We start from the raw sequence: 25317 nt of genomic DNA, 5'->3' as shown, positions 1-25317 counted from the left end.
CAATAAGCCCCTTCAGTGAGAGTGAGTCATTGTTTGTCTGTTTTACATGAGGAGTCATGACTGGAAAACAACTCAGATCTATTAGAAATGTCTAGAAGGACCATAAACACAGTTTCATGAAACTTTCAGCTGCCATTGCATTAGGCCATATGCATAAGAACATCTCCATATGATGGCTCCTCTCTTAGGAAGAACACTTGATATTCAGGAATAAAGCTAGCTCCCTAACTTCCTAAAAGCGTCTCTCGAGGAGCAAGATTTATGGTAGAGCTACAGCAACAAATTTTGTGCAATCTAACAGTATAGATTGATTATCCAAGAGAAATTATAAGTACTTACAAGAAAAGGAAAATCAGGAAGTGAACGTATCCTAATGGATGCGACTTGATTCTCTTAATGATCCAAGCATATCTATTTAACTATGCAGCCCAAACGAAGTGGCAGACATACACTCAGTGGATAAGCATGAAGCTTTTGTGGTCAGGTGAACCCGGGTGCAAAGCCTTGGCTTTGTACACTCACCAGTTTTATGACCTTGGGCAAGTGAAATAACTCCTTTGGCTTCAGTTACCTCACCTGTAGATTGGGGATTACATCTATCTGAGCATTGTTATAATAACGAAAGTAGGTAGTAACATCCGTAGCTAACATTTATAGAGTGTTTCTTTTATGCCAGGCATCATTTGGGTAATAAAGGCAGACACAACAGGAAAACTGTGAGATGAGTAAGACGTATGCACATGTGTTTACATATCAGTGTTCTTAGTCCTTGCAGCATTACTGTGGGGAGACACTTGAGGCTTAAAAATATTAAGCACTTCGCCCAAGACAATCTCCTAGCGATTTATATGTAGACCCAACGAGTACCAACTCCAGCAGTTCGATGCCAGGAAAACTGTGTCAACGACTACACCACTCTGCTTCTCAAAAAGGACTTGAGACCATGCTTAGTAACCGTAAAGTCAGGGGGAAATCACTTTTTAGAATCGCAATTCTAACAAATACTGAGAGACGTTTCTTATAAAGATCGCATTTATTTTCAAAAATTATTTGGGGCAGCTGAGAGTAGAACAGATTTAAAATACAAAACCACGATGTAAATGAAAACGCAAAATGCATAATGCCAAAGCATAGTGTACGGCAAGAGCAAACGCAAGAATTAAACACAGAGGAGAATAACAGAGGAATTTAGGTCATTAGACTTCAGGCATTTGGGGGTAATTTTGTTGCTTTTGTTTCTTTGCCTTCCCTGCTTTTTCTTACCTAACGGATATGTTTGTGAAGAAAATGTGGCCACGTTTCAGCGGCCACATTTTTTTTTTTTTTACGTGGGTCTTTACGTATGGTTTGAAATTAGAAAATATCTTACCTGGTAACTCCTCAAAATCCCCCAGACATAGGATGCGGAATGGAAAGGAAGAAACTTCAAAAGGACACTTGGGGTAAGGCAAAGAGCCAACTTGTTTTTTTCTTTCAAGTGATTTCCTAAGACAAGACTTGTGTGACTGTGAAGGTTTAAGCGGCTGCAAAGCTGTCAGACAAGACTCATAGGAGCACAGAAGGGTAGGACGCTGGGTTACTGTCAGGCATATCAAGGCAGTGGGTCTCTGCCACCAGGCACTAGCTGGCCTTCCGAAACTTAAGAAGATCAAAGGGTTAAACCTGAGAGAGCTGAAGGATTGAAGAAGGTGAGAGGCAAAAGGAGAGCACCCTGAGAGGCATCACCTTCATGAAACAGACTTTGTCCAAGCCCCTCGGCTCTCTCCGACGCCAAGATCACGGCGGTGACAGATGCTCCCTCTTCGAGGCCCATCTTTTACCTTCCAGTAATTGCTAATCCGAGGTACCTGGCTGAGGTGAAGCCACCTGCTCTGACATAGAGGAGTTGGTTCCAAATAAAGAGGAGCAAAAAAGAGAGGAAAAAGGCCAACCAGAGGGCTCTGTTTCCAGCTGGATGGTAGGGACACTGATGAGATGGGGCCCTTCACCGGTTAAACAGATGGTAAGGCCCCCCAGGGAACCAAGATGCGCAGCGATGACGCCGTAGTTGGAACTCAGAGATGCTGTAAGCCAGAGAGAGTTTTCTGGGACAAAAAAGAAGAGTGGGCTAATATTTGTGTATCTGTGCACGCTTGGGCTTCGTAAAGAGAATTCCAGCCTCACAAAGGTCACATTTATTTGCTTTCTCTGTTCACCTAGCATCCTACCTGCAGTCATGTGCCAAATACCGAGCAAAAACGACTCAGGCCAAAGAATCCAATGTGCATAGAAAACATGTCTTTCATTACCTCGTAAAAATGGCTACACTTGATAGAATAAGATTGGATTTTCCCTCCCCTCCATTGCTTTGAGATTACAAGTTGCTTTCATGGCTACATGAGCGGGCCAGGACTGAAGGAGTTGAGTTTACACATGCTAATAAAATTTAGAAATATCTGTTGATATTTGGCTGACTCTTCCCAAACCAATTTTCTTATAATTGCCTATTAAGTATGGTGTTATAATAGTCTTCTTAGAAGTATCCTAAGGTAGGGGCGCCTGGGTGGCACAGCGGTTAAGCGTCTGCCTTCGGCTCAGGGCGTAATCCCGGCGTTATGGGATCGAGCCCCACATCAGGCTCCTCTGCTATGAGCCTGCTTCTTCCTCTCCCACTCCCCTGCTGTGTTCCCTCTCTCACTGGCTGTCTCTATCCTGTCGAATAAATAAAATTAAAAAAAAAAAAAAAAAGAAGTATCCTAAGATAGACAGAAACCCTCTCCGCTTTCTCCACTTCACAATCGCCACTCGATGTCACTCTTTTTTCCTCAAATATAACAGCAAAGTAGTTAAAATTTGGGATATATACATCCTCAACTGACTCCCAACATAAAGCACACCAGCAGCTTTCAAGGCAAACAGTATACTGGACTGGGACCGAGTTCCCTTGTCACTGATGGTGGAAATCTGGCAGAGACTGATTTCCAATGAACAGAATATGATCTTGTATTTTTATTTCCTATTTGTTAATGCCATCAGAAAGTTCATCTACGCGATCCAGAGAAAGGTTACTAGTCTGGGAACCAAAATCACGTGTATCCAATATTGGCATCTATATCACGATTACTAAAGTTGTCAATTATTCATTCATCAGAGAGAAACACAATCCAAGTCAGAAAAGCCGGGACGCCAGAGTAATTCTAGCCCTAGGTTCTGGCTGACAATGGGGACCATACCTCTGAAAGAGTCAGGGGTCTCCTCCTGTGATTTGGGCTACATCAGGTTTAGATGACCACTATGTGCCCCAGTAGCCGGACATGATCTGCTCTCTGGGGTAGATCTAGGTAGCTGAGATTTCTCTTCCTCAAGTCTGAGCCACATTAGCCACTATTAAAGGGATTCCTACTATTCGATGGGAGATATCCAAGAGTCACCATCACGGTGATACCTTCACTGGAAGAAGAGAGCGTAACTGCTGCCTGACCCCTTCCTGAAGTCACATAAAAGCTGACAAGAAGGAATCACGGATAAAGAAAACATATAGCCTAGAGATGTTTTTCAAACCTTTGCCCACTTTGATTTTTTTTATTAAAAAAAAAAAAAAGGCACTTCAAGTATCTCCAAAGAGGAAAAAAAAAAAAAGGAACACAGCTCACTTTCTCACTTCCAGCCTCTCTTCTTCCCTATGATGACTGTTGGGGCATGCTCACCAAATCCTGGGATCCTTGGAAGAAAATTAGAACTCTCTCCATTTAGATTGACTCCTGACACCCTCACATCAAATAAGAGGAAACTGAAGTCCAGAGAGAGAATAAGTGAATTGTCAGAGTCACAGGATTAGTCATTGGCAAAACCGACACTAAATTTTCGGTCTCCTGGTTTGTATTCCAGCACTTTACCCTCTAAATCTGCTCTGTCCAATTGACTAGCAACATACGGCTGCTGAGCGCTTGAAAAGTGGCTGGTCCGAACTGAGACGGCTGCAAGCCGGCAATGTGCACTGGATTAAGAACACTTGATACAAAACAAAACAAAACAAAACAAAACAAAAAAAAAAAAAAAAAAAAACACAAGAAATGTAAAACATCCCATTAATATTTTTATGTTGATTACATGTTGAAATAAGATTTAGGATACACTGGCTAAATAAGATCTGTTAAAATTAATTTCACCTATCCCTCCTTATTTTTTAATATGGATACTAGAACACTTAAAATGGCATAAATGGTTTGTACTCGATTATTACTGGACCATGATGTATGCTTCTCAACAAGGAAATGAAAATAGGGAGAGTGGAAAGTATATTCTCTAATTTTTCTGTTTCAAATTTAGTTCCTACAATACTTCAAACTGTCTCAAAACTGGCCGCACATTGGAATCATTTTTTAAAATAAATGATGCTGAGGCGCGACCTCTAGAAATTCTGATTTAACTTGTCTAGGCATGGTTTTAGAGAAGTCCAGGGTAAACTGATGTGAGGTCCCGACTGAGATTTACAGATTTATACCATAAGTAAAGACATATGAAATACCAGGCAGTTTAATTCCCACCCCCCAAACATGTTCCACAATGTCAATCCAACCATAGCAGATGCGAAGTCTTTGCAAGTCCAGACATGTTTATTCCATCCTTCTCTGTCATCAGAAAGTGCACAGAAACAGCTCTTGTCCCATATTTCACACGGATACTGTCTGCGCCAGGGCTGTCTAAGACACTTATGTTGGCATATGTTAAGAGAACAGCTTAAGGATATCACATGTCAAACACAACTTGAAACACATTCTGGGTGACCTCCATAAGCTGGCACTCCATTTTTCCCTCACGGACATTAGTATACGTCACAAACTACTATTCTAATCAAACCACATCAATCAATCAATCGATCAATCATCAAGCACCTCGTAAGCTTACCTACTATTCAACGTCAGGCAGTTAAACTGCAAAACTGAAGAACAAAATTTAAAGAAAATGAGAGATGATGTAATTAGTAAGGGGGGGAAAAGTGTCTTATCTACTTGAAGGCTATGTGTGGGTTCCTACAAACTTTTAGATACAAACACACCTTTCTTCCATCTGAAGTATATAATAAATATATCATTTTTTTAGGTGACTCCGGAAAAGGAGGTTCAGCCTTTAAGGTAAGTAATGAAAAACAGAGTATACTAACTTTAAGATACAATGTGCCAGCTAAAATACACAGAAGTAACTCATTTGTCAGTAAATAAAATTACTCTGAAATCTGATCTTGCTTCTGAATAAAGAGGGACGAGATATGTAAAAGGAAATACTGGTGACTTTTCACTAAATGTTGCTTGGGTTCTAATATTGAGCCATTAGGTTTGACTTACATCCTTCTGGGTTTAAAAAAATTCTGTCAGTACGGGGATACATGTTTATCCATGCACATCATGTCTATATGCAAAGATATACAAACCATTTTCTAGGAGAGACAGCTTAAAAATTAACCACAGCCAGCCTCTAAGAAACACTGTAGGAACTTATTTACTAGGGCCCTACTTATGCAACTCCTGTGGACATTCATCACTTGTTTGTTTGAAAGTCTCTGGCTTTCATTACAGACATTAATGTCTGTCAAATTAAAATATGCTTGCTCATCTCAAGTGTGGTTGAATATTAATCTTGTAAACAGAAACATCCGCTCCCACTTAAACTAAAAAAAAAAAAAAAAAAAAACTTCACAGTAAATCTATAAATAAAACCCCAATTTATTAATTTACTCGTGTTTTTTTCCTACACCTATGATGAACTCCTCCATCCTTAGAGCAAAGACCTCCTTACCCGCCTCCTCTGATACCACCACTCAGAATCTGAGCCTTAAAATGGACTCGGTTTTAGACACAGTATGCGTACTGATCATTTCACTAGCAAACTGGATACCTCATTTGGTTTTCCTGAATGTTGACGTGCAAATATAGCACAATGGTATTTTATGTAACTTCCCCGAACTGTTAATAAAAGGGCAGTATGATACTCGAAACGTTTATTAAAATAAGGGATCTTTTTTCCTCTGGTTTACAAAATTTTTATTATATTCAGTACTTTTGAACCTAAATCTGAAATGTGCTAAAGCAATTCTTTAATAAAGATCAGATGCTAATTAAAAGAATTATTGTTCTAACTACAAGGGATTTAATAATTGATCAGTGAAAATGAGTACCTTAACAGTATAATCAGAGCTTCCTTTATTATCTGAATTTCAAAATACTTTTCATTTAAATAGGCTTATTGATACATAGCTACTCCTTATCCTATCTATGTATGGCTATTCTTACTCTCTGGCTACTCTGTGTTCTTACATCTAAGGACTCAAGGACACAGGCATGGGAGACAGTCCACGATCCCGTCCACATGTAGGATTGGGTAGTTCTTTCACAAAACTCCTCTGAAGTTTTGATATTTTGTTTGGTTCATTTAATTACTAGAAAAGTTGCAATTGGCTTACATAATAAATTATGTAATAATGATTCAACATGAAAAATGATTTGACAAAAGTTATATTTTAAGAATTTCAAAACATTTCAGCATTACTGAAAAGCTTATATAAAATCTGATTTTTTGTTGTTAAAATAAAAAAGTTATATGCACAAATCCATTGCATGCCAATCACAAATTATTTATATGTATACACAATTAAAGCAAAATTATATTTACTGATCTTTAACATATATGATATTGAACGTTCAGATTAAACTAAGAATTTAAATAAATATTAAATATTTTAATTTAAATATTAAGTAAATTAAATACTTAAAATTTAAAATATATAATTGAAGATGTGTCATTTTGTAAGAGTGTACTCTCTAATTTTTTTATTTTATTTATTTTTTTTTTTTTAAGATTTTTTTTTTATTTACTTATTTGACAGAGAGAGACAGCCAGCAAGAGAGGGAACACAAGCAGGGAGAGTAGGAGAGGAAGAAGCAGGCTCCTAGCGGAGGAGCCTGATGTGGGGCTCGATCCCAGAACGCTGGGATCACGCCCTGAGCCGAAGGCAGACGCTTAAGGACTGTGCCACCCAGGCGCCCCTCTCTAAATTTTTTAATTAAAAAGACATAATAACCAGTCATACTCAGTTACACTAGCAGGTACCCTAACTATATGTATTCAATCTCAGTACTAGATGAAGTGACTACAGCAATATTTTTAGCAAATGGTATTTACAGTAATCTCTAGAATAGCAACCCTACAGTAATGAATAAAATTCTACTCACTGAGATAAATTTAAGCAGAGGGCTTTTTATTTATTTTGTTTGTTTGTTTCTGCCTTGAACATTTTTTCTCGAGAGAAATATGTCACAGGAGGAGATTAAAATCAAGAAACAAACAAGATACTTTAAGACAATTTGAATTTATTTCCCATGTGAGCAGGTCCCTTTGAACACGATAATTTTCCCTGAGAAATGGAAAGTATCTGGGGATTTTAAAACTTTTTTTAACCCAAGACATACTTTACCATTCAGAAATCCTCAAGTCACTGGCCTAAGACATGAAATATAGGAAGGACCTTACTTATACTGGAGCTGAACTATTTGATTAGAAATTCTTTAATAAATGTAAACTTCAGAAATCTGTCTTAAAAATAGCAAACCTTCTTAGTCTTCAATTAAACTTGGAAGTTGATATGAAAAATCAATCTATGCCCACACACAATTCTTTTCTTTCAAATTCATCATTCAGCTCTAGATGCCCACACAGTTTCTAGGCCCACATGCCCACCCACGGTCCCGATCCCTGTGGTTAAAACACCTACAGGCATCAGAATAATTTTTTAAATGAATAGGCTTTCTCTTCTTTGAAAGGTCTTGATGAAATGGCAAATTCATGTCCCAAATATCGAATAATGTAAATCTAAGTGGGTATTTAAGTATATTACCATGTTACCACTTTCTGCATATAAAGGGTGATTGGTTTAAAAATGATAAATCTGGCATACAGCCTTATATCTATGTGCCACAGTGAAGCAAAGATCAATATTTTGCCTCAGAGTCACCCTCTAGAGAGCCAGGGGCGGGAGCTAAAATCCCAGGTTTGCATTTAATCCCCCCTGACCTGGCTCTGTGCTCCCTACTCCCTGCGGGCTCAAGAGTGAAATATCAGGTCCTCTGGGCCTCCCCATGCTTCAGTAATGCTTATGCCAAATTATACTGTTTGCTTCAGTCTGATGACTAGACTTGCTCTCCACTTTCTCTGGTCCACCATTTCTAAGAAACACCCACTCCTATGAATAATACAGAAGCATACAGGAAGTTCCAGTTCTTAGCACCTCAAATTGCGCTCTCCAAATCATAATCTTCACAACAATTTAAAAATCGGAATGTTTTGGGGGGTCTGGGTGGCTCAGTCAGTTAAGCATCTGCCTTTGGCTCAGGTCATGATCCCAGGGTCCTGGAATTGAGTCCCTGCATCGGGCTCCCTGCTCAGCGGGGAGTGTGCTTCTCCCTCTCCCTCTGCTGCTCCCCTTGCTTGTGCTCTCTGGCTTGCGTGCTCTCTCTCAAATGAATGAATAAAATCTTTTAAAAATTAAAAAATAAATAAAAAATAAAAATTGGAATGTTTTAGTGACTACAATTATATCCTCTGAAACTCATTTTCATTTGTTTCATTTATCTTTAAAATGTACTTGTCAATTTTGATTTTAAATCAAACATGCATTTCTTAATCTATCAAATGGAAAATGGCTAATTTCATAATAAAGCTCCAACAGACTGCCTTCCCTTAATAAAGAGCCACACTCAAGGGAGATTTTCCACTCATATATTTTGTACATAAGAGAAATTCTCAAATAATTAAGGAAACAGGTTAATTATAATGTCAATTTCAAATTTACATGTAACACCGAATCTCTTTAAGTAAGTCAGTCAGTCATCGCTACTCAAAAAACATCAGACTAGAAAGATTAACAATCAAGTTGCATGGAAAGTCTAGGTTGTTATGATTTCAAATCCACTTGTCTATGACTTAAGTGAAGCTGTTTTGAACGAAGGGTGAATTTGTTTACACTGAGAAAAGTGTGTTAGAATGTTGTCACCAACATCTGTTGTCAATAAACACTCCGTAGCTCACCTGTTGATGGCTGCCTCTGGGGGCTTATCAATAAGAGGACAGATAGGGAAGAGCCGCCATGATGTAAGGGACATTAAAACGTCAAATACCAAGAACTCGTGAGGACCTACCAAGAGTATTCGGTTTGGGCAAGGGTACCCTTTGCTGATCTAAATAGCTCCCCAAAGACCTTGGGCAGTGCTCGCTTCACCAGCGCATATACAAAGGCCTCGGGCATTAGCTCCCGCCGTGGCAAGGCCACTCTGGAGGAGTGGTGAGAACCGTGCAGCGGCCCCGTGAAGGAGATCATCCTGCCCGCCAACACCAGCGCCTTCATTCCCTTAGCAACATGCGCTAGCGACAAGGGACTTCTGCTTTCCCCTGGCAGCTGGACGTCAGCTCTCGGTTAGTGAAGCCAACTCTTCTGAGAACCAACTCCTGGACAGTTATATGTTGACTAAATTTGGATTTTATTTTCTTCATCTCCCCTTAACCTGGAACAATAGTGTAATTAATCCATCATTGGTTTGGAGTATGTTACTTCTTTATTGGCTTATTAAAAGACATTATCCCACATGCTATTGGCTTGTGAAATATTACCATTATAAATTATAATTCCTGCAGAGAGCCTGTGTTAAATAAATTACTGGCAAAGACAGTCTCACTCTGAGCATAATCTGCCTCAGCAAGACAAGTGCCTTGGCACTGATAGATATTCAATCAATGCATTTCTGAATGAATGAAAAAAAATGAATGGATTTTTTTCCTCCTTGCTTACTTGGAATTTGGGGAAAATTTGTGGTAACAGAAGTACTTTAAGAAGAGAGAATAGAAAAAAAATGGCCTTGTTCAGATCTAAGAGTATGTAATTATGAAAAGGATTGTCAATAACCAAAATAACTCAGAAACTGAAACCTTCATTTAGTAAATGTCTCTTTTGAAGTACTCATTACAGGAAAGAGATCATGGATGCCAGATGGTGGGGTGTAACTAGAGGCCACACCCCAAGTGAAACTGACAGGGTCAGAAGTGAGCGATAGATAGAAAACCAAAAAGGGGAGGGGAAAAAATCACTACAAAAAGTCTGAAGTGTTTTTAGTCCCGTATGCGGATACAAGATCATAGATAAAATTTGTAATTATTTGGGATGTAAAATTGACCCAATAACAATAAAAATAGTACCACCTGGGTACAACAGGGCTTCTGTGTTTTTAAACTTATAGTGCACTATTCCATGAAATTCCAGAAAGCAGTTCAAATATTTCCTTTAAAAAGAACATTTTTCTAGCTTAAAAAATGCTAGTAGTATATATTTATTAAAGTATGCATCAGTAAAATAAAAACCTTTTGTTTTTAATTTTCAGATTTGTGATATCTGAGATTTATTACTAATACTTTCTCAGCATCTCTAAGTGTCAGAATTAGTTCAGGAGGAGACAGTCTTCCTCTCCCCTCTTTCAACTACTTGCTTGATGACCTACCAGTCAGACTGAACCCAAATCTTACTACTAGACACAAATGGAAAATATATTGTGAAATGCAGCTGTCAAGAACAGGTAAAACCTAGCTTATCTAACTCATTCTAAGCACATGTAGAATGACAAACAGAACAACATAACTCCCACGACATACGACTTTGGGTTATGGTTTCCCAAGAAATCCAAAAAGCTTCACTTCCGCAAATCTTTCACTATCCAAGTAGGCATGACAGCGAGCCATTTGGGCAGCACTGGGAGTGCTTTTCTTAAAGTTGCATGTGTAAAATTCACAACTGACAGACAAGAAACATAATATTTTTTATTACCACATCATTTAAAATCATTCCTTGGCTTAAATTTCCATCCCCAAAATAATTATGATTAAAAGTAGAACTACCAGCAGATTAATACAAATGTAAGATACAGGACATGTCCAGTGAAAAGTAATCACACACACACACGTGCACACATACACACCACAAATCAAATAGTGTAATAGTGTGTGTTACTCCAACAATAGAGTTGTGTGTATTTTTTATAAGGCCCTTGATAATGTCCCACTTCTGAAATTTAGTTCCCATCATCCTCACCAACTATAGCGCAATCACACCCCCACAGATAATTGAAAATTGATCACTCCCCACAAAATCTGATGTCTGTCATTTCATTGGAAAAGAATGGAGCCATTCTCACTCTATAAATACAAAAGAATGATGGCCTGGCAAAATTGAGGATGTGTTCAGTTCCATATTTCACAATAGCCCTAGATATATCAGGGCTATATATCATCTATGAAATTCATGATGGTATACAGTTGATCCTTGAACAAAATGAAGATTAGGGGCACTAACACCCCATGCATTTGAAAATCTGCACATAACTTTTGACTCTCCAAAATCCGCATGTAAGTATTACTGCTATGCTAATAGCCCACCACTGACTGGAAGGCTTACCAATAACATAAACAATCAATTAACACATACTTTGTATATTATATGTATCACATATCATATTCTTAAGATAGAGTAAGCTAGGGAACAGAAAATTTTATTAAGAAAATCAGAAGGAGGCGGGATGCCTATGTGGCTCAGTCGTTTAAACATTCGACACTTGATTTCAGCCCAGGTCATGATCTCAAGGTTGTGAGATCAGACTCCACATTGGGCATGGAGCCTGCTTAGGATTCTCTCTCTCCCCTTCCCACTGGCCCTCCCCCGTAATAAAAAAAAAAAAAAAAAGCCAAATCCTAAATAGCATGTGAATTTTACTAGAACAATTTCCCATAGGTATTAGCATTGCTTACTCCCCACCTAGCCAAGGGGGACCCAATTATTACTCACACCAAATGATAAACAAAACAAATGATAATCAGTCACCCAATCTTTTCTGAACTCCCTTCCCTCCAGACGCTAATTACCCAAAGGGTTTCCATGCTTCAGGGACAATAAAGTGTGTCCTAGAAGCCAGGACAGAATCTTGGATCGGATTCTCTATAAGAGGCCATAGCAGTTGCCATTGGAAATAGGATTATCTCCCTTTTCTTTAATGCAAATAATTTCCCCATCCCAGAAACAACTATTCAAATAACAAACTGCTGGTGAACAGACGCAGAACAATGTGGATCCTGGTAGAGATTATCTGTTCTCCTCAAGGTCTACCACCATTTGGTACCCAAGCAACAAAGAAAACAGCTACAGGAAAATTCACTTCAATCATTTATTTATATATATTCATACAGTGGGGATACAAAGTTGATTACGTTATCAAGAACTCACCTAAGTTATATTTTGTAGAAGTTAATAACCAAAGAACAAGTATCTAAAGAAAATATTTTAAAAATATGACTACTGAAAGAAAATACAGAACACAAAACAAACAAAGTAAAGAACAACTGCAGACTTTCATGAAAGTGCACGATCACTACAGGGGAGAAAAACCAAGCTATGTAAAGCATCAAAGAAATTAAAAGTTTTGCGAAATGGTGGAAATTCTGTGGCAATGCTGTGTGTTGCACACATTTCTGGGGAGAAAGTCCACAGTTCAACAGACTCTCAAAAGGGTCCTTGAGTCAAAGGGGCTAAGGCTCTCCATCACAGCTTCCTCACCATTCCTATGAGACCCGTTCTAGTCTAGTTGCTCAATGACACTTTCATCTAGATGATTCAAATAAAGGTCGGATGACTGCTCCAAGTCCCCAGTCATCTCCCCTTTACCTACCTAATCCCCAAGCCCTGTGGTCTGCTCATACCCAGTTACTCGATGGCTCAAGTACTCCATATAATCCCATACCTTTCCTCAAGCCTTTCAGAAATAGTAAGGCAAAAGGGGCTAAAAGCACAAACTCAGAAGCCAGACTGCCTGGGTTTACACCCCAACTTTGCCAAATTGTATGATCGTGGGCAAGTTAAAGTTTTCAGATCTGTGAATTGAGGATTAAACCAACTAACATTTGTAAAATCCTGGGAACATTATTAGCATAGCAAATGCTTCATTAAGTATTCATTATGATTAACAAATGCCTTGCTGAGCTCCTTAAGGATGCAACCACCTGATTCCTGATCACCCCTATTCAAATGTCACAACATCTGAATCCCCAAACTTTGAGTATCAATCACTTAATAAAATGTTCTTGGATCACCAAAATACAAAGTTTTCTTTACTCTGTGTTTGCTTTGTGTTTATCTCTTTGCCCCTAAAACACAGAGTACACGCCGCCTGTATTAATTTTCATACTTTGGTACTCATAAGATACCCACAAATTATTAGAGAGGTTTTATGCTAAGTTCAGCAAATGTGTACAAATCTGAAATTATGTTCTTACATATCATTTAATTTCACTCTTCAATTTTCTAGTTGAAGAGACTAAGGCTCAAAGAGAGTAAGAATAGCAGTGATAATAAAATTTTAAAATAACAATAATCACTTCTATAGCACTTACGATATCTCAGACACTGTTCTAAACACTGTATATGTGTTAACTCATTGAATCTTCACAGCAATCTCATGATGAAGATACTATTATTCTATTTTTCATATGCGCAAACACAGGCACAAAGAAATTCAATAAATTTACCAATTTACTTATTTACACTGCAGCAAAGGAAGCCAGGGCTTAAAATGGGCCCTCTGGCTCTAGAGTTGTGTTTTTGATCCTTGTGACTTTGCCTCTGTAAATAAGAGGGGAGTCATCCAGTGATCCAGAGGTAATTAATGGCAAAGCCTGAAATACACATGTAGTCCTCTGGATTCCTTTTTGAGTTCACCATTCCCTACCTAGAGTGATGGCCATAGCAAGCATTCAAAAAACATTTGGCCAATGATTTATGGACACACGATTCACATCTCACCACCTAATTCTCTAAATGCAGTAATATTTATCCCGAATGCACAGTCTGTTCCTTGGACATCGTATTTGGCTTACCTGTCTTCTTATTTAATTGCTCCCAGTCTTGAAAGAGACCAGAATATTACAAGGAATAATTGATTCAATGCCCCACTTGTAAAAAGTACAAGGTCTTTGTTATAATTTGGTTTCTGATGGACAGATCCAAAGGTAAGAGGAGCCTCCAAAGTATTTCCATACAAGAGCACTGAGCTCGGGTTCTATCCAAAGCCTAGAAGTTTCCCATTAATGACTGCTGGCCGCCTCTCAGGTACTCTGTGACTTTGTTTAAAGTGTGCCTCCCCAACATCTGTTCTTTAAAAAGCCTGGTTAGTCTACTTGCCATTGACAATTACCAGCAATATGGAGCAGAATCTGAGCTCTCGATGCTACAAAGCAGAGTGGTTCTGAGTTATGAAGTCCCTAATCACCTATCTTCACATTCTGGCTTTAATGGCTATGTGTCCCTAAGAGATTTTGAACTCAAATTTACTAAGTATAAAAATATATTATTTATTACTATTGTGCTTCAGAGAATTCCCATGGGATTATCTTTGTCCCATAGATCAGCATTTCATTATGTCACCTGAAAACTCTCATTTACACTTGGCATATTTATGCCTCAAAAAAACCCAAGTATTATTATATAAATGTTGGTATCATGTATGTGGCCTAACAGGAAAGAATGACATTAAATATGGCCCCAGGATTGTTGTCTAAGCAAGAACTGTATTCATTGTCATGGGCAAATATGAAATTCTTACTATCAGTAAATTTCTGGGGGAGGAAAAAAAGCTTCAGAACATCTATGTAAAATATGGTTAAGTGGGCTTATAAATGGCAACTTTTCTTAGAGTTCTGCATATGTTATTTTATCTTATATTTTATTCCTGTAAAACTCAGTCTTCCTGACACACTATATTTTGTGAAAGCCTACTGTGCACGATTAACCAGTTCGACTATTCTGATAAAGTCAGTCAGTCGGTTCACACAAACATGAATATTCAACAGAGAGGATTATCAGTAAATTTGGCCAGAATTTTTCATCAAAATCATAAACATCTTAGTTTGTTTAAGCTTGTTTAAGTTGTCTGTCAATTTAAAAAAAATAGTGGAAAACCTGCTTATTTCTGATTTCTCCTTATTCATATGTGCATCATACTGAATGATGTAGTATCATGCAATAAAAGTTAACATTTTTTAGTTTTATATAATACACATAGTGTTTACTTAATGATACATGGATACAGCTCTACAATGGTGAGCTAAATCCAATATGATGTGAAGATACTAAACACTATTAGGTATCTTCAAATCGATAATGAATAAATTCCTCATATTTTATCTCATTTCAAAACCACTCTAGCTTTCTTCCTCTGACTGCTCTGTTAGGCAGAAATATTATTTGGAACAAAGAACTATTTTATGAATATAACATCTTCAACTTTAAAAAATACTAAATATCAAAACAATTATCTGTACATCCTTGACATATTTGAACATTTTCAGATATATGATTGCATTCAGTCTTCATGATAACCTTTTGCGATAGGTATCATCATGGTCATCATTTCATAGCTCAAGAGAATAAGAAAGCTGTGTTTACGTCTCATGGTAGAGATAACACAGGTAGTGTGTGGGACCAGGACGTATGTTAGAGTCTTGACTCTAAGTCCCATGCCCTCTCCACCAAAGCTCTCAACATTAACCTGCAAATGCCTGCAAATTGTAGGCTGTCAAAGGCAGTTGCTCTTACTCTTTAAAAAGCTAATTAAGGAAGAAGGAAACCAAAGAATTCAAACCAAAGGAAAGAAAACCTTTGATTTTCGGGGTTGACAGGACTGCCACAGCTGCAGGCACCTCCCCCATCTTCCTCCACTTTGAAACCCGTGTTCCCCATTCTACATCTGTGATCCAGGGCCAAGTGAATCCTTTGACATGGTAGTCAGCGATAACAAAGACTCTTAATCGTTGAAGTATTTACTCAAATTAATTACAATGAATTTTTGCTCTCAAATAAAATATGTCTCTTCTTATTTTAGGGGCTTATAGGAAAGAAGTTTGGGTGATGCAATTGTGCTTGCCTCAGGGCGCTGGACCCCCACCTATTGGGTTCACATTCTTTTTCAGCTACCTGTTGGTCTAAGTTTTCAGGGGATTTATTCAGTCTCTCTGTGCCTGAGTTTCCTCGTTTGTGAAATGCAGATAATAATATCACGTATCATACAAGGCGATGGTGAGGATTCAATAATACACACCACATAAAAGCTCAAAGAATGCCTGACATGGACTAAAGTGCTCAATAAACACTTACTATGATTATTATGAAACTCGTTAAAATGAGAGCAAAAGCAGAGAATGCAGTAGCTCCCTGAGGTGTGCTTTCTCAAGAAAGAGAGCAGAAGTCATTACAGGCCTTCATTCAGAGATGATCCCCATACCATCAGGTACACTTAGGCTTTCAGGATTGATAAATGCCCTATGGAGGAAGTTCTATTTCTACCTATTAGATAAACAAAACTTAAAACTCAAGAATGGGTTTCCTCACACAGCAGAATAATCTGTAACAGCACCCTTTATCAGGCCAATGTGCTCTGGGGAATGACTGATGTAACCAGCCAGCAAAATCACCTAGGAGAGCTCAGTGAAATAGCCGGTGATCAAATGCAAAGGGCCAAACTGCTTTGGGAGTCTCATTCTGATAAGCTCTGAACTGCATAGAAATAAAACCATTTGGGGGGCTCTTGGGTTGCTCAGTCAATTAAGGGTACAACTCTTTTGATTTTGGCTCAGGTCATGAGCTCAGGGTCCTGAAATCAAATCCCACGTCGGGCTCCATGCTGGGCGTGGAGCCTGCTTAACATTCTCTCTCCCTCACCTTCTGCCCCTCCTCCACCCACCAAAAAAAAGGGAAAGAAAAAAAAAATCCGAACCACTGGCACACTGATTAGGCACGTGCCTATGATTAGCCATAGCAATTTTCCTTCTGGTCACTTCCTTTATTTTCATTTAAATTAATATAATTCCCTAGCTAAAATGCAAGAGAAAAATGTTAGAGAACACAGTCTATTCACTCTAATAGCAATAATCAAGTGTTTTCATTCTTGGGGTGTAACTGTATAACTGTGTACCTCTATGTCAAGAAAATTTTCATGTCCTTTCATTAGATTTTGTCCTGTATATATTCATTGAATTGAATTTGCATTGAAGGAATGTCATTTTACCAATTGTAATATTTACATTCGTAATAATTTACAATGACAATATTTCTAATTAATAATGTAAATAATAATGCAAAATATAATATTACATTTACCAAATGAAATATGTGCCTTTACACCAAGAGAAGATTATCTTGAAAATTTTAAAAATTAATGCAGATTTCTATAAAACTAAAGCAAAAAATTATTCCTCTGACCAAGAGATATTAAGCAAAATATAAAGGCCTATACGTAGATTTCTCTTCCTAAGGAATACTTATATATAAATAAAGAGGGTTATTACCAAAACACTGAATGCTTTAATTAATGCACATTGTACTGATTTCTCTCAAATTCCTCATTTCTAATATGAGAAAAGGAATCAAAAGTTTTCTCAATTTTCTTTTGTACCTAATTAACTATTAACCATCCAGTTACCTATTAAGCAAAATATAATTTCTTCCTAATTTGTTACAGTGCAAGCATTTCCTTCCCTGTGGTAAAGAAAGGTAAACAACAGTGAAAGGGAAAGAAAGCTCACTTATGTGTTTCAGAAACAAGGACTTGTTCACCATTCTAATCCAAATGTCCCTTTTAACTAAATAAAACTAACCTTCAGCTGTTTTCATTTAAGCATTTTTAAAATCCCTAATTTAATAAAGCTAATTGAATTTGTTCGAGAACAAACCTTGTATTGCTGATACACTGAATTTATTCTAAAACACCGCTAATCCATTTAAAATGTGCAATATACTTAACTATATAGTATTAAAAATGCTTGCCATTTAGCAAAGATTTAGACATGTAACATGATTGGTTTAAGATTAAAGTTATATTACCAAAGCTCAATAAAAATAGCGCTTAAGTATCAGAGAAACATAAGACATACTCAGTATATGACAGACTACATTATCACCAAATTCAGAGAATCTTTTATTAAATGAGTATCAGGCTCAATTAAAAGATAAAAGTCCCTAAGTCTTGAACGTCTGTGCCAACAATGAATATCTAATAGAAGAATCTAAGAATGAAGATGCTTTTTGAGGTGTTTCTGGCTGACCTACATACGAATGCAAAGCAAGGATATTTCACTATCAATAAATTACACGGGCTCCTGGGTGGCTCAATCGGTTAAGCCTCCGACTTTTGGGTCATGAAATCAAGCTCCACGGTCAGTGCTGAGCCTGCTTAAGATTCTCTCTCCCTCTCCCTCTGCCTGTTACCCTCCCACCACCCCTGCTCTAAATAATAAATAAATAAATAAATAAATAAATAAATAAATAAATAAATAACATGGCATTATACATGACTTCTCATTTGGAAACATTATTTAGCCACTGTACCATGAGGGAAAATAGTAATATGGCCCCCAAATGAACTTCGATTATATGAAGTATTTTTCTTTCAGTTGCAGAATGAATGGCACTGTCTCAAATTAAGGAATTAGTAGTGATAACAAATAAGCACAATTATACTTTTTTGAAACCTGAGTTCACTTTACTGTTGCTAGTGATTGCGCTATGAATTCTATTTCCCCAGCTGATCGTCAGATTGGGGCTTGGCATTCCGAAAAGTGAGTTCTTTAAAACTACTTTCTAGAGCTGTTCGCTTGCTACAAAAATGTTCTGTTGATTTTAACAGCCTACTTAGGGTTAAATAAAATCAACACATATATCCGTAGTAAATTATATCAGAAACCACTTTGAAAGAGAAACTACTGAAAAATCCCTCTCCTAGACTGTTATTTAAATATCAATAATATGCCTTCAATGACCAGAGAAAACAGAAATGTTCCAAAAAATATATATAAGCAAAGATCTTAGAAACACTTTTAAAAATTTGTTGCAGAAATGAGCTATGCTTGTAGATAAACTGAGGCTAGACATTTTATATGGATTTCATTTATGCCTACAGCACTTTACCCTGATGTCAAAAGGTTTGAATACTTGGATTTGAAACCTGGCTTTACCATAACCATAAAAAATAAGTGTTTATTGCCCCCATTTCACAGATTAAGAAAAAGAGGTTAAAAAAGCTGTCCAAGTTCACTCTAAGATTAAGTGGCAGAGTTTGGATGCACAACCAGGTAAATCTGTTTTCAATTCTTCACACTATATCATGCCAAACTACCTAATTCATTAAATCAAATTGGTATGCCAAATACCTTTCAGAAACCCAGTCAATTTTAACTATCAGATCTAATTTTGTCTATACTCTGGGTGAGTGAAACAGTATGGTATTACATTTACTGGTCCTCAAGTTAGCAGAGAGATTCAGGCAGGACTCTGCCACTAACTGACTACATAACTTCACTTTTCAATTGCTGTTTCCTTGTTTGTAAAGCGAGGAAATATTACCAGTAGGATCCAGATCCCTTTCCATTTTGAAAATACAAGCCACAGAGTGGTTTCTGATATATAACCGTTGATATAGAACCATTTTACCTAACAAATACCAAGGGCATTCCCCAGAGCTCAGTTTTGGAAGAAACACTATCAAAATCAGAAAGCAGGGTAAGACAGGTCTGTGCATTCCGTTGTTCAGTGCAGGTACTGCACAAAAGTGTCTGGAAAAGCCAGGAACTAAAGGCCCAAATGCTGTCCCCCCCCCCCCCCATGAGTCACCCTTACCTCTTCTACTTCCTACAAGAGTGGATGCAGACCAGCCAGAGTCCCTGAGTGACGCTAAAGGGATCTATATTTTAATAAAGGATTTGTCTCATCAAGGGGGAACAAGAAAATAACTTCAATCGTTCTATTTACTCCTCTCCACTTTCTGGAGCTTGAAGATGAACCCCTTATTTGGCAGAAAAGCCCATCAAGGAGGAGACTCTTAATGAACATTGGTTGAAATGAAAAGGAGGGAATAGGTGGGAGAAAAAAAAAGTGTTAAGGGGAAAGAAAAAAGAGGAGGAGGAGGAAGACAGAGCCATCAACTACTCTGAGAAAAATTCCTTAAAAACGGCATTATTTTATTGAATGACCCCCCCACCTTTTTTCTAAGTTAAAAACTACAGCCTACTCTCCCACCTTCACTGTTGAATATTTTCCTCTCACTTTTAAAAACAATTTTTGCTACACCCAAGTTTCCCCATGGCTCCTCACTGTATAAGGTCAACTTTTGCTTTTACAAACACTAGCAAGGCTGAATAATAATTACCCAGGGTTTAGATTTCTTTCTAGAAACAATTCATTTAGAGAAAACAAAGGAAAAATCATGTATAACAATGGAAAATACAGTTCATCCAACATCCAGATAAGATAGGAATACAAATAATAAGAATATTTCGGTCACGGGGATAAACTCTAAAACAAACTGTTCTCTGGGAAAAAGAAACAGAACAAATGGAGTAAATGGACATGAAGGGGAAAGGGACAGGTTTGGAGGGCCGGAATGAACAGAACTGTAGTTTTTTTTTTTTTAAGTCCCAAACCAGACATAAGCAATCACCAGCCAATGAAAAATGTTCTCCATCACTGTTTATCCTCCATAGTTTTGACTGGATATCCATATGCTCCTTTGTATCAAAAATAGTCCTTTCGAGAACATCTGCTAAAGACACGAGTTTATTCATTCATTTAAAAAGCTTTGGTGAAGTGCCTTTTGTTAAGTGTTATGTGTCAGACAAAGGGCTAGGTGTTGTGGAATCGATGTTAAAATTCTACTTCTCTGCAGGGCATAAGAGTGGGGAAGGGTGGGAGAGTGAGACTGGGGTTCTCGGATTCACTGCCAAAGTCTGGTATGTTACAACTGTATCCTCTTGAGCTCAGATTTTCCTACATATTTTATCACTACATCTAGAAAGTATAATACTTAAATTAGAAATTTTAATATTATAACATGAATGATAATGTAAGTTATGCACTATAATATATAATATTAAATTGGCAAATCTACTAAAAATGTGAGTTCATGTAATAAGGAGGAGAAAATAAATTAGGAAAAGTGCCACAGTAAAAAAAAAAAAAACATTTCAAAGACACCTGAGTTAGTGGCAAATATCCTTGTACACAGCAGTGACAAGCCAGCTCTTAATAGAAAAGCACAGAAATACCTAAAATCCCAGTAAGATATTTAAAGAAAATCTAAAGTAAAGTTGGTAGTGAAATATACACAGAATATTATTGATATTATTTCCATTAGAAAAACAATATTATTGCCTCAATGATGGTCATTAGATACATGTGACATTTTGAACTCACACTTCCTTAATGACATCATCAATATTTTATATGCAGATTCTTCTACTTATAAAAGAGACTACCCAACAATAAACAAAATATGCATGAAATTTTAATAAATTCCTTACTTCCCCTAAAAAGCATTCTACAGTTTTGTGAACACTGCAGATAAATTGAAATACAGTTAAAAGCAAAGCTCTAGTGTATCATTTTCAAGAGACAGCTTCTAAATCAAATCCTAAGAGTAACAATACTAGCATGGAGGCAAAGACAGAAGAGAATTAATCTCTTCTTAAAAATAATTAATTGTGATAATAAAATCTCATCATTAAGCTAAACATATATTCTCTCTTTCTTCTAGCTTTCGGTAGACAAGCCTATCAGGAAATGCCACTTACAAGTTACTTCAAAAGAGAACTTAATCATGCTTTCTCTTTAAATGAAAGCAATCTTAAAAGTAGTCAACACCTAGAATGAAATGAATATTCAACACACATGGCAGTCTTCAGAGCTGTCATCTTGGGAAAGGCCAGTTAGCAAACTGTATTCCACATAACAATGCGGGCTGATTTCTCCATGTATTGTGTAAGTTGCAAAATGAAATGAGAGAACCATATTTCCAACTCAAGATCAGATTTCCAAATTTCCTTCATTAACAAGATATACAAATGCATAACTTTATAGCATTAAGAATGGAACTAACTTTACATGAAATGTAGCCAAATGAATGCTATTGAACATTCATAATGATCATTTTCCATGAAGTGAAATACTTACAATCATGAGGTTTGATTAACATGCTCTGGTCTCTTGCATGCCATGTTATCATTATAATCAGAAAACTGGAAGAAATTTTCTCCAATTAAATATAAAACAGATGATCACATTTAGGAAGAAAACATGTTTCACTGCCACTTATATAATTAAGATTACAAATACATATGAATATTTTCATCATAGAGGAAATCAGATTATTTAGCATCCTCATTTTTACGGCAGACTAAAATTTTCAAATCCTTTGAGACAAGTTCAAGGAATACATACTTAAAATAATACTACACATACCCAATGCTTTGTTTTTCACAATTACTTGACAGCACGTTTTGCTGTTTTTCCCTTTTGTTTTGTTTCTTTCCTTTGCTAAAATGATAGTCCAACAAGAAAGGGAAAATTACTCCATTAGTTTTCACCAGAAACATTTCTACTTCTATTTTCATCCCCTAATTTTTAATAATCAAACTAAAATATAATCTCTTAAGTAGACAGTATTGATACTAAATTTTATTTAACAAAATTAGTGATGTTTGCTCAGCTGGAGATTAACAGGTTTTAATAAATCTAGCTTTTCTGATACTCAAGGAAAAATATACTTCCCCGGATGTAACAGGTACCATGGAAAGAGTTTTGGTTTTTTTTTTTTTGTTTTTCGGGGTTTTTTTTGGAGTAATTATTCTTCCTACCTACTATATGCAAATGAAACACTTTGGTTATTTTACCTCTGCAATTGCCTGCATTCACATGAGGATAGTATCTGTGATTTAGTGACCCTCTTGTGCATTATCAAGAACTCACACACATACTCCCACACATTCACAGGTTAAACTATCCACTCATATTAAATTATGACCCATACACTAGTGAATTCGGTAAGTTCGGTAAACTTACAGCTTTACCGTAAGGTCTGCAATATAAAACGTTGGCTACGCCCAGATGCCTCCCTTGGCCTTAAATTCCTCCCATGATTTCACTGAAACAGTTTGTCCTATCTGAGTAACACCATTAGAAAGTTCCAAGTATTTTGTTCCAAGTCACTCCACGCCAGTCTTGTACCAGAAATTCCAATAAACAGAGAATTTTTATTATCAAAAATGATGTCAAATAGAATTCAAAAATTCTAAGCAAAAATCACTTAGATTATAATTTGATAAAAGAAAGCCTTACGAAGTCTTCCTATAAAATGACTTGCTTCTATAAATTCAAGGTTGCATACGTATTTTCCGTTAGTTGCAACTAGAAAGCACTAATTCCAACTGTATATTCCATAAAATGTAAAGTGCTGTGATTGGAAGGTTATCCAAAGACCATTAAAAAAAGTCATACTATAGTGCCTCTTCTGGGGCTTCACATAGAATTATATGAAATATATTGTTGCCTCCGTAGTTGCTATGTATAACAGAACTAAATAAGCCTGTTCATATCAACGTGCTCAGAAAAATAACATTTTACATCAATGTAAAAGATTCCTAATTTTGTCAGATCTGATATGTTCTAGGTCATATCACTTAAAAGTTTGCTTTAAAGAGAAATCATATTTTGAGAATTAAACAGCAGATGCAAAAAACAAAACAAAACCCCCACAATTTCAAATCGAAACTCTTAAGTCTAATGTTCATTTTGCTAAAAAAAAAAAATGAGAAATTATTTCAATCAGCCTACTTTTTGAAAAACTACATTACAAAATCAAGTTCAACTTCGGCAAGAGGAACATAGCTAGAAACAAAAGGCATATTCCTTTCATTTAGGGGTGACTGCCTAGGGGTGACACCTCCCTCTGAAAGCAGGTTCATGTCTTACTTGCTACCCGGTAGCCAAGATAATATAAATTTCACCCAGGCTCTCTCTTCTAGACTGTGCTCTAAACACTATCAAAACACATTCAAAAATAGGAGATCTCCAACCAAAAGGAGGTATCCAACTAATCCTTAGTTTTTTGTTTGTTTTCTTCCAAAATCTATCCTATTGGATTTTTCCCATTCCTTCTCATAGATAGAAAAGGACCTGTATTTAAATGTAGGAGCCCAGATTAGAAATGAATCCTGAAATGCTTTAAAGTATCATAAACACCTATTACATGTTTCAGACCACTTGAAATCATCACTCTGTTAGTGTATATTAACTCAGGAGTCATCTGAAGTAACAGCACGCCCCGAAAGCAAGCACACTGTTTCAGAACCCTAGGAAGCCTGCCAGCCGTGTGCACCGAGAGTCAACGATGAAAGGAAGCCCCAACATTACTGGGCTCACCAGTTGGCTACAATACTGGATGCTCCAACAGGCACTATCTAATTAGATTCTCAGACCAAGTTTAGTAGGTAAAGCTGAAAAATAAGTAAGAAAGCCAGACAAACTCTCTTTCTAGAAGAGACAGCACAGATTCCTGAAATCAATCTAGACTCAACAGATCAGAGATCTACTCTTGGAGCATCATTTTCTGGATAACACGGCGGGTGGGGGGGGGGATTGAACATCCCTTAATTATTTTCCATAAAAATGAGTATCAGTTGAGAAAGAATATTGTGAAGCAAATTACAGAAATTCGAAATTTCATAATATATAAAATGCTTAATGTTTTTAACTATGCTTTTAATTTTCTCAATTCAAAATACATCCCAGACGATACTTTCTTGCAATCATGTGTATGGCTTCCTGTCTGCTTGGTTTCATGAAATTAAGGATGAGTGTTTGAGAATTACAAAATCTTTTCCTATTGAAATCTTCCCTGTTAAAATCTGTATTTATTTATTCTGATACATCATGTTTAGAGGTAAATCCATTCCTTCTCACAGTCATTTGTCAGCACACCCACTGCCAGGACCAGTAAAGCAAAAACCAAACCTAGAACAAGCCATATCAAAAACTAATCACAGGGATCATTTTTGTTCATTTCTTTCCTTCCCTTCCTTCCTCCCACCCTCCCTCCTTCCTTCCCTCCCTCCTTCCCTCCCTCTTCTCTCCTTCCTTCCTTCCTTCTGCCTCCCCTTCCCTTCCCTCCCTTTCCTTCTTCTCCCCTCTCCTCCCCCACTCCTCTCCTCTCCCCTCTTTTCCTTTCTTTTTAGTGTAGGAGAGAGAGCCACTGAATTTCAAAAAATATATATGAGAAACACATTATAATATAAATGAACAGAATTCACTTTCACACTAAATCAGATATTCCATTTTATAAAACTTTCTACCCCCCAACATTACCCCAAACACACATTAAAAATACACTCGATAAAAATGGTACACCATAATTGCTCTTTTTAGTCATTGCTTTC

General features: G+C 37.0%; 1 protein-coding gene across 3 annotated transcripts in view; it reads right to left on the bottom strand.

Annotated features, from left to right (window-relative positions):
* The window catches only part of PPP3CA (protein phosphatase 3 catalytic subunit alpha), a 304076-nt gene that overhangs the window by 159750 nt on the left and 119009 nt on the right, over nucleotides 1-25317 (bottom strand). The window lies entirely within an intron of this gene.

Source organism: Ursus americanus, chromosome 8 (assembly GCF_024610735.1).
Source record: "Ursus americanus isolate L20-20 chromosome 8, mUrsAme1.1.p, whole genome shotgun sequence".
NCBI classification, from domain to species: domain Eukaryota; kingdom Metazoa; phylum Chordata; class Mammalia; order Carnivora; family Ursidae; genus Ursus; species Ursus americanus.
This window is presented reverse-complemented; position numbering and strand designations above follow the sequence as displayed.